Source organism: Bos indicus, chromosome 23, assembly GCF_029378745.1.
Source record: "Bos indicus isolate NIAB-ARS_2022 breed Sahiwal x Tharparkar chromosome 23, NIAB-ARS_B.indTharparkar_mat_pri_1.0, whole genome shotgun sequence".
In the NCBI taxonomy this organism is placed as follows: domain Eukaryota; kingdom Metazoa; phylum Chordata; class Mammalia; order Artiodactyla; family Bovidae; genus Bos; species Bos indicus.
In genome coordinates, this window is record NC_091782.1 from 17,323,244 (window position 1) to 17,335,116 (window position 11,873).

General features: G+C 52.8%; 1 long non-coding RNA gene across 1 annotated transcript; it reads left to right on the forward strand.

Moving 5' to 3' along the window:
• The first annotated feature begins 1,331 nt into the window (after positions 1 to 1,331).
• LOC109576781 (uncharacterized) lies at positions 1,332 to 2,601 on the forward strand. Its single transcript, XR_002183429.2, has 3 exons — positions 1,332 to 1,464; positions 2,082 to 2,155; positions 2,369 to 2,601. It is a non-coding gene; the product is annotated as an uncharacterized lncRNA (long non-coding RNA).
• The last annotated feature ends 9,272 nt before the right edge of the window (positions 2,602 to 11,873 follow it).

Below are 11,873 nucleotides of genomic sequence, written 5' to 3' on the forward strand. Positions count from 1 at the left end.
AAGAAAACAAACTATGATCACCGCAGATCGTGACGTGCTAAGGACATACGCAGAGGTCTTTATGCTGGCAGGGAGGCGACATCCTCATCACTGCTGCTCTTTTTCCCCTTAGCCTCCTAAAATCTCATCCTGTCCTTCCCGCCTCCAGAGCCCCTCTCCAGATGACACGGATCCTTCCCTTCATTCACTCATTCGACAAATATTGAGCTACTATGCACAGGCGCTGAATCAGACATTGGGATGCAGCAGAGGATAACTACACTGCTACATTCTCTGACCTTCTGCTCTAATTGAGGGCCAGTTGAGGTTTGTGAGACAGCTCATAAACCATAGACATGTAATGGGTGGTGAATTGGGGTCCTGAAAGAAAAGCCACGGTATACTCGGGCTGGGGAATTTGAGGAAGGTTTAATAAAGGGATTACCTCCTAAGGTGTGGACGAGCTAATAGGGGAACACAACACAGGTAGCCGGACCTGGGTGAGTACAGGGAGGGGAGGGTGCAGTTACCAGACCTGGAGAGAGGCTGTTGTGAGACCCTTTTGCCAGGAACTGGGGCCAAGGCCATTGAGGGGGCCAGTGGGCAGCAGCCACCCTGCAGGGAGAGAGCCGATCCAGGGATTAACACCCTGGCCTCCTATCCACTCCCTTCCTGTATCCTGCCTGTTCTCTGCTGAATGGAAGCCAGAGGGCATGGTACCTATCCAGGCAGGCAGAGTGGCCAGCCTCCCAGGCCCTGTGCAGGGTGGAGAGATGGAGAGTGAGCAGATCAGATCAGGAGGAGCAAGTGAAAGGGGCTAGGTCAGGGTGGGGAAGGAGAGCTGTCAGAGCAGGGCCCTCCCTGCATTAATGGGGCCAGCCGCATGGAAAAGCATTCCGAGGAGAGAGGGAAGAGCAAGCACAGGAGGTCTGAGGCAGGGTGTGGGTCCCTAGACCCTGGAGAGCAGAGGGAGAGAGGGTGCTGGGGAGGATCAGGGGCCAGGGGGCAGCACGGCCCACATAGCACAGAGCCTGAGTCAGGGCTTTCGCTGCTCTTCAGAGTGAGATGGATCACCAGGCAGTGACAGCCGTTGACTCAGCTTGTCAAAGGGTCATTCTGGCTCCTGGGTGTCCTGGCTAGAAGGACATGAGAGATGCCATTTCTCTTCAGTTACTTTCCTGTGGTCTGGTATTTAACAAACACGATCAAGCTGGGGGGAAGCGAGTCCTGGCCCCAGGACTGCTCCCTGCATCCTGAGCCCTGAACCTAGGGGAGAGGAGGAAACACAAACACACACAGATAATTAATTCCCTCCTCTGGGCGGTTGCAGTGTTGTCAGGGAGACAGATAAACACCAGAACCTGCTTACCACCACTCACCAAGACAGAGGAGCCAGGGTCAATAGAGGGCCGGACTTAAGGGATAAAGCAGCGCTGAGATCTGAAGGGGAAGGGAGGGTGTGAGCAAGTGAAGCTTCTGGAAGAGGTAAGGATTGAGGAGGGCAGAAAGAGCTTGACCCAGCCTTGGGTGATCCAGCCTCGGGGACTCAACTGCCCTAGCGCTGCCCTCCTGTAGTCTTCTCCCGTGAGGTTACTTTGCTGTCAGCGGGAACCAGATTCTCCTGGTGGAGCTGGCGGAAGTCCTCCCACCCTCGCCAGAGCACTGGCCCTCAGATTGTACCCCCGCGGGGCAGGTTGGGTTTTGGAGTGTGTCTGCCAGCTCTGTACCAGCCTTGCCCCAGGAAAGGGGTCACCTGATCTGGCAGGGTCCAGGGCTGGAAGGGGCCCTGGCCCAGCGCCTTTACTCAGATGAGTTGCTGATGATCTGGGAGGCTTTTAAATTGAAGGGCCAGGATCCTCGGAGGCTCTTAGAAGTGCTTGTTATGACCAGAGGGATGACCCAGGCCTTATCAGTTATTTGCCATCATGAAAAAGCCCTGGGGCCCCAAATTCTAATGGTGTTTCTTTTGGATTTTTAGGCATTCATTTATGCATTTTTTTAAACTACTGATCTAGTAGAAGTGGGTCTACCTTACTCCTGTTTAACTCAGGCTCGTACTGAAACGAGTCTTTAATTCTCTGATGTCACCTGACCGTGCCCAGGTACAAGTGGGGAGCAGCTGGCCTGAGGGTACAGATTTCCCATGGACACTCTCACTCCTGGAATCGAGTTCAAGGTATTTTGGGTAAAATACCTCCTGTTGGAGCCGGGGGCTCACCATCATCTCTCTTTTATTATGGTATTGTTGTTTTTTTTCCTAGTTTACTAAAAAGTTATTTAATCTTGAATAGATAATAGATATATGCCTACAATATAACATTTAAAAGACAGAAAAAGATATAAGTAATAACTAAGCGTCCCCCTTCTCCCCTCTCTCCCACATGTCCAGTTCTCTTCCCTGGAGGCCTCCAGTATGTCAGTGTCAATATCACCTGATGTATTTTTCAAGAAATAGTCTATGCATCAAACACGAATGCCTGTATATACTTTCTTCCCTTTTTATATAATGGGAGATGCTGCATAAACTACCCATGTTTCACCCCCCACCCCGCCCTGCCGACTTCCCAGTGTATATTTGGCGATGGTTCCATGTTCATAATAAAAAGCTACTTCTTTCTGTTTTATGGCTGTACCGTGTCCCATTGTATGGCTCTACCATGGCTTACTTGTTTAACCCATTCCAAGTGGAGGGTCATACAGGTGGTTTCCAACCTCCTCCTGCTATTTCAAGCATGAATGTGACAAGTGGCTTTATGCCTCTGGGATTTCATTGCCTGTGACTACTAGCTAGATAGATGTGCAGGTAGGACGTTTGCCTTCCCAACCTTCTCTCCACCCCAATGCTCAAACATCTCTGACCACCTCCACCAAAGCCTGCTCTCTGCTGCTGCTGCTGAGTCACTTCAGTCGTGTCCGACTCTGTGCAACCCCATAGACGGCAGCCCATCAGGCTCCCCCGTCCCTGGGATTCTCTAGGCAAGAACACTGGAGTGGGTTGCCATTTCCTTCTCCAATGCATGAAAGTGAAAAGTGAAAGTGAAGTCGCTAGACCCTCAGCGACCCCATGGACTTCAGCCTACCAGGCTCCTCCATCCATGGGACTTTCCAGGCAAGAGTATTGGAGTGGGGTGCCATTGCCTGCTCTCTAGTGGGCATCAAACTGGGAGTCCTTGAGGGTAAAAGCAGCGGGGAGACTGGGCTTTAAAGCCAGATTATGGCGTTTCTCAACCTCAGTCTGGGCTTCCCTGATGGCTCAGCGGTAAAGAATCTGTCCACGATGCAGAGACGTGGGTTCGATCCTTGGGTCGGGAAGATCCTCTCAAGGAGGAAATGGTAACCCACTGCAGTATTCTTTCCTGGGAAATCCCATGGACAGAGGAACACACACACACACACACACACACACAATTGTAGTCTACTGATATTTGGGGCGAGATTTGCTTGCATTGTAGGACATTTAATAGTAACTGTGACCTCCACCTGCTAAATGCCCTTAGGATCTCGCAGGTCTTTTGTTTGTTTGTTTTTAATTTATTTATTTGGTTGCACCAGGTCTTAGTTGCAGCATGTGGGATCTATTAATAGTTCCCTGACCAGGGATTGAACCCAGGCCCCCTGCATTGGGAACAAGAAGTCTTGGCCACTAGACCACCAGGGAAGTCCCTTCTCCCAGATCTGACAACAACCACCACAATAAATATCTCCAGATGTTGCCAAAGTTCCCCAGGGAGCTACACCCCTCCTCACCTTAGGAACCACTGAACTAAAATTAGGCACCAGGGCTGCATATTCAGACATCGGAGAGAGCTGTCTGAAAAGAATTGGGAGCAGTCAAGACTTTTTCCCCCCTCTCATATCAGAATAAATCTCCTTTGGCTGATTCCTTTAATTTCTTTGAAGCTAGACCACAGAAATGTTCTAGAAGACAGTGTGTGTAACACTTCAGAGCTTGCATAGGAATCCTGGCTGTGCAGCTTGCTAGCTCTGTGACCTTAGGCAAGTTACTTTTCTCATCTGTAAACCGGAGATAATAGAAATACCTACGTCCTGGGGTCCCTGGGAGGATTCCTTGAAATAGTATGTGTAAATGCTCAGAACAGTGCGTGGTGTGTGACCAGTTGTGGCAGGACAGGTTCCTGGGACACTGTGATTTGTGTACAGGACATGTTTGGGGAGAGCCTTTAGGATGCATACTTGTCAAGTAGGGAGGGGTGAGGGAGGGCAGGGAGAGAAGGCCAGCCTCCCTGGGGGAGCCCAGGAGTTGTGAGGAGCCTTCAGAGCTGTCCTGGCTTGGAAGGAGGAACCATCAACAAACATGGGCTGCCTCCAGGGAGCCGACATGACCTTGGGTGAGGTGGCTCTCTAATGGAAAGGGCAGTCAGCCACATGGAAAAAGGACCATGTGGAGGGACCCGGATGAGCACAAACAGTTGCAGCATCTCTGCCAGCAGGGGGAGCCAGAGCGTCAGTCCTGAAAAGGGAGGGTCCGCGGTGTGAGTGCTCATTGGCCAGTTTTATGAGGCTATATATATATGTTTTTTTTCCTCTCTCTTTCTTCTTTAAAATATTTACTTATTTGACTGTACCAGGTCTTAGTTGTGGCATGTGGGAATCTAGTTTCCTGGCCAGGAATTGAACCCAGCATTGAGAGTGTGGAGTCTTAACCACTGGAGCACCAGACAAGTCCCTCAGACTATATTTCAATAGAAGGAAAGTGCTTTTAAAACACTCTGGACCCCCAGGAATGCCTCCCAGACTAACAACGCCTCATGCCTGCTTTCAGCACCCTGCTTATCCCTCCCTTGTTCTCTCTTCTTACTGCCCTACTGGAATCAGGAGGGGTGCTGTCAGCCACCCCAGCCACAGGGCCCTTGAGGCAGAGGGCGGGGCCCCAGGTGGTTGGATCTTCCCTGTCCTCCGCCATGTGGCTTAGGCCACATCTCTTGGCCTGTTGAGAGTTTAGTTTCTTTGTTGATAATTGGATGCTGCCTTCCCAGAGAGGCGTGGGATGATTAAATAAGATACTACACCACAGCAGTTCTCACAGTGTGGTCCTTGGGTCATCAGGACTGGGATGACCCATCTGGGAACTTTGTGTTCAGTTAAGTTGTGTCTGAATCTTTGCGACCCCATGAACTGCAGCACGCAGGCTCCCCTGTCCTTCACCATCTCCTGGAGTTTGCTCAAATTCATGTCCATTGAGTCGGTGATACCTTCCAACCACCTCATCCTCTGTCACCCTCTTCTACTCCTGCCCTCAATCCCAGCATCAGGGTTTTGCCAATGAGTTGACTCTTTGTATCATGTGGCCAAAGTATTGGAGCTTCAGCATCAGTCCTTCTAATGAATACTCGGGGTTGATTTCCTTTAGGATTGACTAGTTTGATTTCTTTGCTGTCCAAGGGACTCTCAAGAGTCTTCTCCTGCACCACAGTTCGAAAGCATCAATTCTTCGGCACTCAGCCTTGTTGATGGTCCAACTCTCACATCTGTACATGACCAGAAATGTGAATTCTCAGGACCCACAGCAAACTCACTGAATCAGGAGTGCTGGGAATGAGCCCCAGGGATCTGTGTTTTCACAAATCCTCCAATATACCTAATGCAGCTCGAGTTTGGGAAATACTGGCAGATGGGGCAGCACTTAGCTCAGTGCCTGGATCCTAAGGGGAGCCCTGTCAACCTTAGCATGAACGTCATTTTCTGGGCTTGAGGTCAGGTACCTGTGAGCAGAGCGCCACCTGCTGGTTCCACGCACAGCCAACCTCACATGTACACATGAGGTTCACACGCAGCAACTCAGCCTAGACCTCTGGGCAAGGACAACAGTGCTATGACACAGACTCCTCTCCTCGTTCCCCTCCACTCTGCCTGGAGAGATCAGGTTAAAGTGAATGTCAACGGCAGCTTTAAAGGGCCAGGACAGGTCATCGAAGACAACAGCAGTGTGTGTGTTTGCATCAGCAATAACAGGTACCCTTTCCCAAGGGTTTGCGTGTCAGACACTGTAGAGGAAGCAGATAAATAGATGCCTGCCCTCCTTCCTCTGCCCGCTCATGCATGAACTCCCACTGGGGCCACAGGGCTGAGGGCGGCCTTGATGACCTAGTCACAGGCCAGCAAGGGGGGCCGCCCGTGGTGCTAGGCCAGCAGCGTGTCCCGTGTGGTCACCTGCTCTATTTGGCCACCCAGCTCCCCTGGGTGGGAGAACTTTGAAATGTCTTGCTTTATATCCTAGTTATTTGTGTGCGTGTGTGTGTGTGTGTGTCCTGCACTCGACTGTGAGCCTCTTGCCCAACTCCTTGCCTTTGTTTGTTTTCTGCCTGTACTGGGTGACTTGTGGATCTTAGTTCCCTAACCAGGGATCGTACCCAGGCCCTTGGCAGTGAAAGCATGGAGTCCTAACCACTGGATCTCCAGGGAATTCCTGGTGGCTCCTTGCCTTGTACTGTGCAGCCCTCTAGCACTGTGGGATATTAGGTTTGTGCTGCCTCGGGTATTTGGAACAAATGCTGGAAAGTTTTGAACCAAAGGGCAGGAAGATCACAGATAGAGCAAGAGAGAGAAAGAGAGGAAGCAGGTGCCCACTAAACCCTCTCTGAGTGGCTCAGAAAACAAAGGACAGTGACACGAAGTGGCAGGAGACAGACCTCTCCTGGGGGAAGTCTTAAAGGAGACTGGAGGCTCCGTCTGGGGAAGACAGATGGAAGAAATACAGTTTTCAGGGATGAGAAGGGAATGCCCCACAGATGGACCTCTAGCAACATCCCACCTCAGTGGCACGGGGAACATGATGCCACACTGCAGTGGGAGAAATGGAAGACGGCGATGTCGCTGGGTCCCCATTCTGTGTGTGGATCCCTCCTAAGGCCGAGAACCTTGAGCAGGGAGCTCGCTGTTTAACAGGGGGTTGAAAAAAAGCAAAAACAAACCCAAACCCCTCGAACTGTAAGGCTTCCTCCTGAGGGAGGTTCTCTGTGGCATGGGAGTGGGGGGACAGTGAACAGACTGATCCTGACTGGCTTCTGCCACCCTGGCCCCCAGGGGTGCTGCTGCTTCTCACTGTCCGGCCCACATTTGACAGAAACATTCCCGGTGACGCTGGTAGCACAGGGACAGGCTGGAGACCGATCACGGTGCTGAGGATGGAAGGGCAGAAGGGGAGTGAACGTGGAGTGTGGGTCATTGGGCTGCTTGGTGCTGGCAGCTCCAGGGGGCAGCAGCCCTGACATGATACGAGGGTCATCTGAGGCTCCCACGCCTAGCCCTCTGAGGACCAGATGGACCACACCTGGTAGTACCCAGCGCCTTCTGCCTCCACTTAGAGGGCATCAAAGTTTCAGCGCACCAGGCAGGAGCCTCTTCAAGGCATCTTGATGCCTTTATGACGAAACCCACGAGGCCCATCCCTAAAACCATTACTTTACATCCTGCAGGAACCTCAGCATTAGATCAGGTCACAGACATCTAGAAACAAGAGGGTTGGGATTTCTCTGGTGGTCCAGTGGTTGAGAATCCGCCTTGCAATGCAAGGGACGCAGGTTCGATCCCTGGTCCGGAAAGATCCCATGTGTCGTGGAGCAACTAAGCCCAGGTGTCGCAACTATAGAGCCCTCATGCCACAACTAGAGAGTCCATGTGCCCTAACGAAAGATCCCCAAGAATACAACGGAGATCCTGCATGCTGCAGCTAAGACCCAGTGCAGCCAAAAAAAAACAAAAAACAAAACCAGAGGGTTGTGTGATCACGAGTCCATAGGAGACGTGGCCTTTGCCCTCAAGGAACTTAAATAGTGCATGACAGCATCTGATTATATACTAACAGGTAGCCATTCAACAAACGCATATTAGTACCTGGTGCGCCCAGGAGCAGCCTGAGATGCTGGGGATACTGTGATGAATAAGACAGGCGTCCTTGTGGAGCCAACAGGCTGCTGGGGGAGGGAGATGTAGAGCGTCTGAACACCACGTGAGGGGAACCGGTAGCTTTAACAGGAGCTGAGGTGGCCGAGGGCGTGAGGGATGTTTGGCGGGGCCTGAAGGATGAGCCAGCCAAGGGAAGTGGGTGCCACGGTGTGGAGGACAGAGGGGTCTCCGAGCGGCGCGGGGCTGGCTGGGCCTTGAAGAGCAAGTCAGCCTTGAGGAAGCTGAGGGGCGGATAGTGAAGCCATCGGTCTGGCTGCTCTGGCCTCACGATTGTGTGAGAAGGAAGGAGGGGAGAGGAGAGGCCGAACTTGAGTGGCCCGCAGGATCCACAGGGAAATGGCCGGGGACAGAGTACTTTCAAGTTAGCAATGGGGAGCTCGGGTGCAGGCCAGACGGGGGTGCCACTGAGTCTCCTGACACGGACGCTAAGAAGGAAGACTGGTTGGCAGAGGAAGGAAGGAGACAGGTCTCCTAAAGGACAGGAAACCTCAGAGAACCGTCTGTAGGAGTTCGGAGAGCAGTTCTCAAGGAGGGGAGCGGGAGAGGCTCCCCTGCGCCAAGTGCTGACGACGGTTCTAGAGCTCTGAGAACTGGGCAGGAGCACAGGACCGTTCCGGTAAAGACGAGCATCCGCAAGGCACTGCCTGGGTCTCCACCTGCTCCCAGAAGTGCACTTTCCTTCTCTCACCTTCTTGGCCAAAAGCGCCCCCAGAGGCCCCAGCAGCGGGTCCACAGCGGCCGGCCGGCCCCGGGCCTTCGGGAAGAGGAGGCCCAGCTCCTCTGCCTGGACTCAGGGGCCGCCCATTCCGGGCGGCTAACTGACTCATGGTGGGAAACCAGCACTGCCCTCGAGCTGCAGAGATGAAAGTGGCCACAGGCCGCCGAGGGGAGGCAGGTGGGGGATGAGCAGGCGGGGGCAGGCCTCCGCTCACCCCTTCACGCCTCCCAGTGGAAGGCACCTCTCTCTCCTGCAGCCTCTGGCAGGGGTGGGAGGAGGCCTCTCTGCTTCCAGGAAACCCCACCCTGGAGAAAGCCGTGCTTTCTCCTTTGGGAGAAGAGGGCCCTTCAGACATCACTGCAGGCCCCAGGACCAGACCCGCTGCTGCTTTGGGCCAGGCCTCAAAGGGGGATGGGGGGGGTGGCTCTGGGTACCGGGACTTGGGCCACATCCAGGGAGCAGTGAGGAGGCTCCAGAAACCAAGGTGCGACCACCCCGATCCAGGAACACCTGTGCCACCTACAGCCATTAACTTTGCCTATTAGCTTTTCCCTCCTCAGGCCCTCCCCCTTCCCTGCTCTGACAGGTACACAGTTTGGGGGGGCCGTGATGTGACTGGGAGAGGGATGAAACGTGGGAATGGTGGGAGGCAGGCAGCAGTGAGGAGCAGAGGTTGGAGGCAGGTGGGCTATTCTGAACAATTCACTCTTCTTCTTGGAGCCCGAATTTTCTCATCAGCATGGAAGTAGGAGTATTTTGAGGCCGGCACTCCTTAGACAGCTGTCGGGAGTAAACAAGCAAAGGAATGAATTTTCCAAACTGTCAAAATTAAGTACACTGTTGGTGGTTGCCACGACCATGATTTCATCAGGAGTTCTCAGCGTGAAGTCCATGGAGCCCAGTCTGGGGGGATCTGAGGAGTGTCTGAAATAACGTGTAAAAATGCATGTGGGGGCGTCTTTCTGGGGTGAGCATCCATAGCTCTCAACAGCTCTTTAAAGAAATCTGGGACTAACAAAGTTTAAGATTCAGACACAGGGTGGTCCAGTGGTTAAGACTCTGTTGCCAGTGCAGGGAGCACAGGTTCAATCCCCGGTTGGGGAACTAATATCCCACATGCCATGCAGCAGGGTCAAAACCTTTTTTTTTCCAAAAAAAAAAACACCACACACACACACACACACAGCACACATCCATCCCGCTCACTTTCGAGATGAGTTAGAGATGACTCAAGGTGATTCCTCGATCTGCCCCTCCCGCAGAGCAGCCAGAGGCAGGGCCCCATCCTTGCTCACAGTTCAGGGTGTGGATGGTGAGAGACAAGAGAACCAGGGAGCCCCGGGATGGGAGAGGGGAGGCCCTTCCAAGTTGCTGGACAAGTGAGTCACCCTCCCAGCATCCCTTTCCCAGAAATCCCCCCAACAAAAGGCTCAGACACAGGAAACACAACAAGCACACCCTCTCCCTCACACGGTCCTGAGATGACCTCTGGTTCTCAGTTTCCTCTTCTGGGGAAGTTAAAGATGCTTTATGGAAAACCAATTACTGAGTACCTGATTCATGCTGGATGCTTGGCTGGAATCCCATGAAGGGCACCCTTTCAAGAGGCCTCTCCCTGACCAGCCAGTCACAGTCAATCCGCTCCTCTCCCGCACCCTCCAGTTATTCTCCTAGTCCCTGTTTTCTCCCCTCCCTACCGTTCTGTATAATAGAGGCTGTTTCCGTGCGTTCCTTCCATTCTCTCTCCTCCACGAGACTACAGTCTTGCCATGGGTAAGAGGCATGTCAATGTTGATGGCTGTATATCCACGCTAAGCACAGTGCCTGCTATCTCGTGGCCACTCAGATCCCTGTTAAATGAATGCACGACTGTCTCTAGTTGTCACAACAGCCATGAGGTAGGTTATCACATCCATTGTACAGAAGAAGAAACTGAGGTTCAGAGACTCAGAGACTTGCTTTGGGGCACAGTCTGTTATCACCAGACTTTAGCTCTACTCCCTCCCCTTGAAAGGACTTGGAGAATGAGAAAACCTAAGGGTCAGAAGAGAGAGCTGGGCCCAGCATAATGGCTCCAGTTCAGCCACCACCCTGTGCTCGGCCTTCCCCAGCTGAGTTCCCCCAACCTCTCGTCACAGCCCAGGACGTCTCAGTCATCAATCTGCAGCCACAGGGCTGGAGGCTATCCAGACTGGCCTGTTTATTTCCAAGCCAAGAGAGAATCAGTCCTTCCCTGCCAACCCCAGAGCAAGATACAGCTGGGAGTCCACATCCCCCCCCTCAAGCCTTAACATAGCAGATAAATTAGTGAAATCTTGTATAAAACATTGTACAGGGGGAAATACATACATATATATAGAGCCAGTGCTGGCACTGGGGTGCGGTTGGCTTTTTAGACACAGGTGACCAGATCCTGCCCCATCAGAGCACCTGTCCACCCCAGCACTCTTTCCCTGAAGTGGTCATCTGCTACCCTCTACCCTGGTACTGTGAGTGGTCAGCACACATCAGAGGTCCAACATCGTGCCCCCAAAGGGAACTGCTTCCTGGGTGCCCCCACCAGCCTGCTCCTCTGAGGTGGGCACCCCCTGCCCTATCCCCTCACCCAGGTAGCCTGCCTTGGCCTGGCCCCAGGAGTTCAACCCCCCAAGACCTGAAGACAAGATGGACCAAGGAATACTGTTCCCTGATATGTCTGATGGCCAGACACCATCTACACCAGGACTTTTTTTGAAAGTGGAAGGGGTTCTAATTCACTGGAAAACAGGCCTAAATCCAGACTTTCCACAAACAACAAATGGTCACCCTACTGATCAGGCTTCCCTGCTCTGAATGGGCCTGGTCCTGCACTCTTGACTTTCCAAATCACGGTCCCTACTCGCAGCAAACTCTTCTCAGACCTCTATTCCCATCTCTGTCGCCTTCTACTCTCCAAGGCCTTCTGGCATCTTGGTTACACATCACAAGGCCTCAATAATATTGGGGACCTGTAGTCCTGGGGTTGGGAGGGGTGGTTGGGATGATGCCCCTCCAAATCCCATACAGGACCTGACCACCACTCAAGGCCTTTGGTGTCAAGCCCCAGGCTTTCTGGCTCCTTGGGCCCAACCCCCCAAATCATGGCTGCCTGGGTCTGAGTAGAAAAGCAAGCCTCCACCGTGCCTTCCATCCCAAACTTGCTAAGTCTCCCCTCTCTAGGCCCTTCTGTAGCTCAAGGCCAGGGAGAAATGAACCACCAATTCCCCCATCC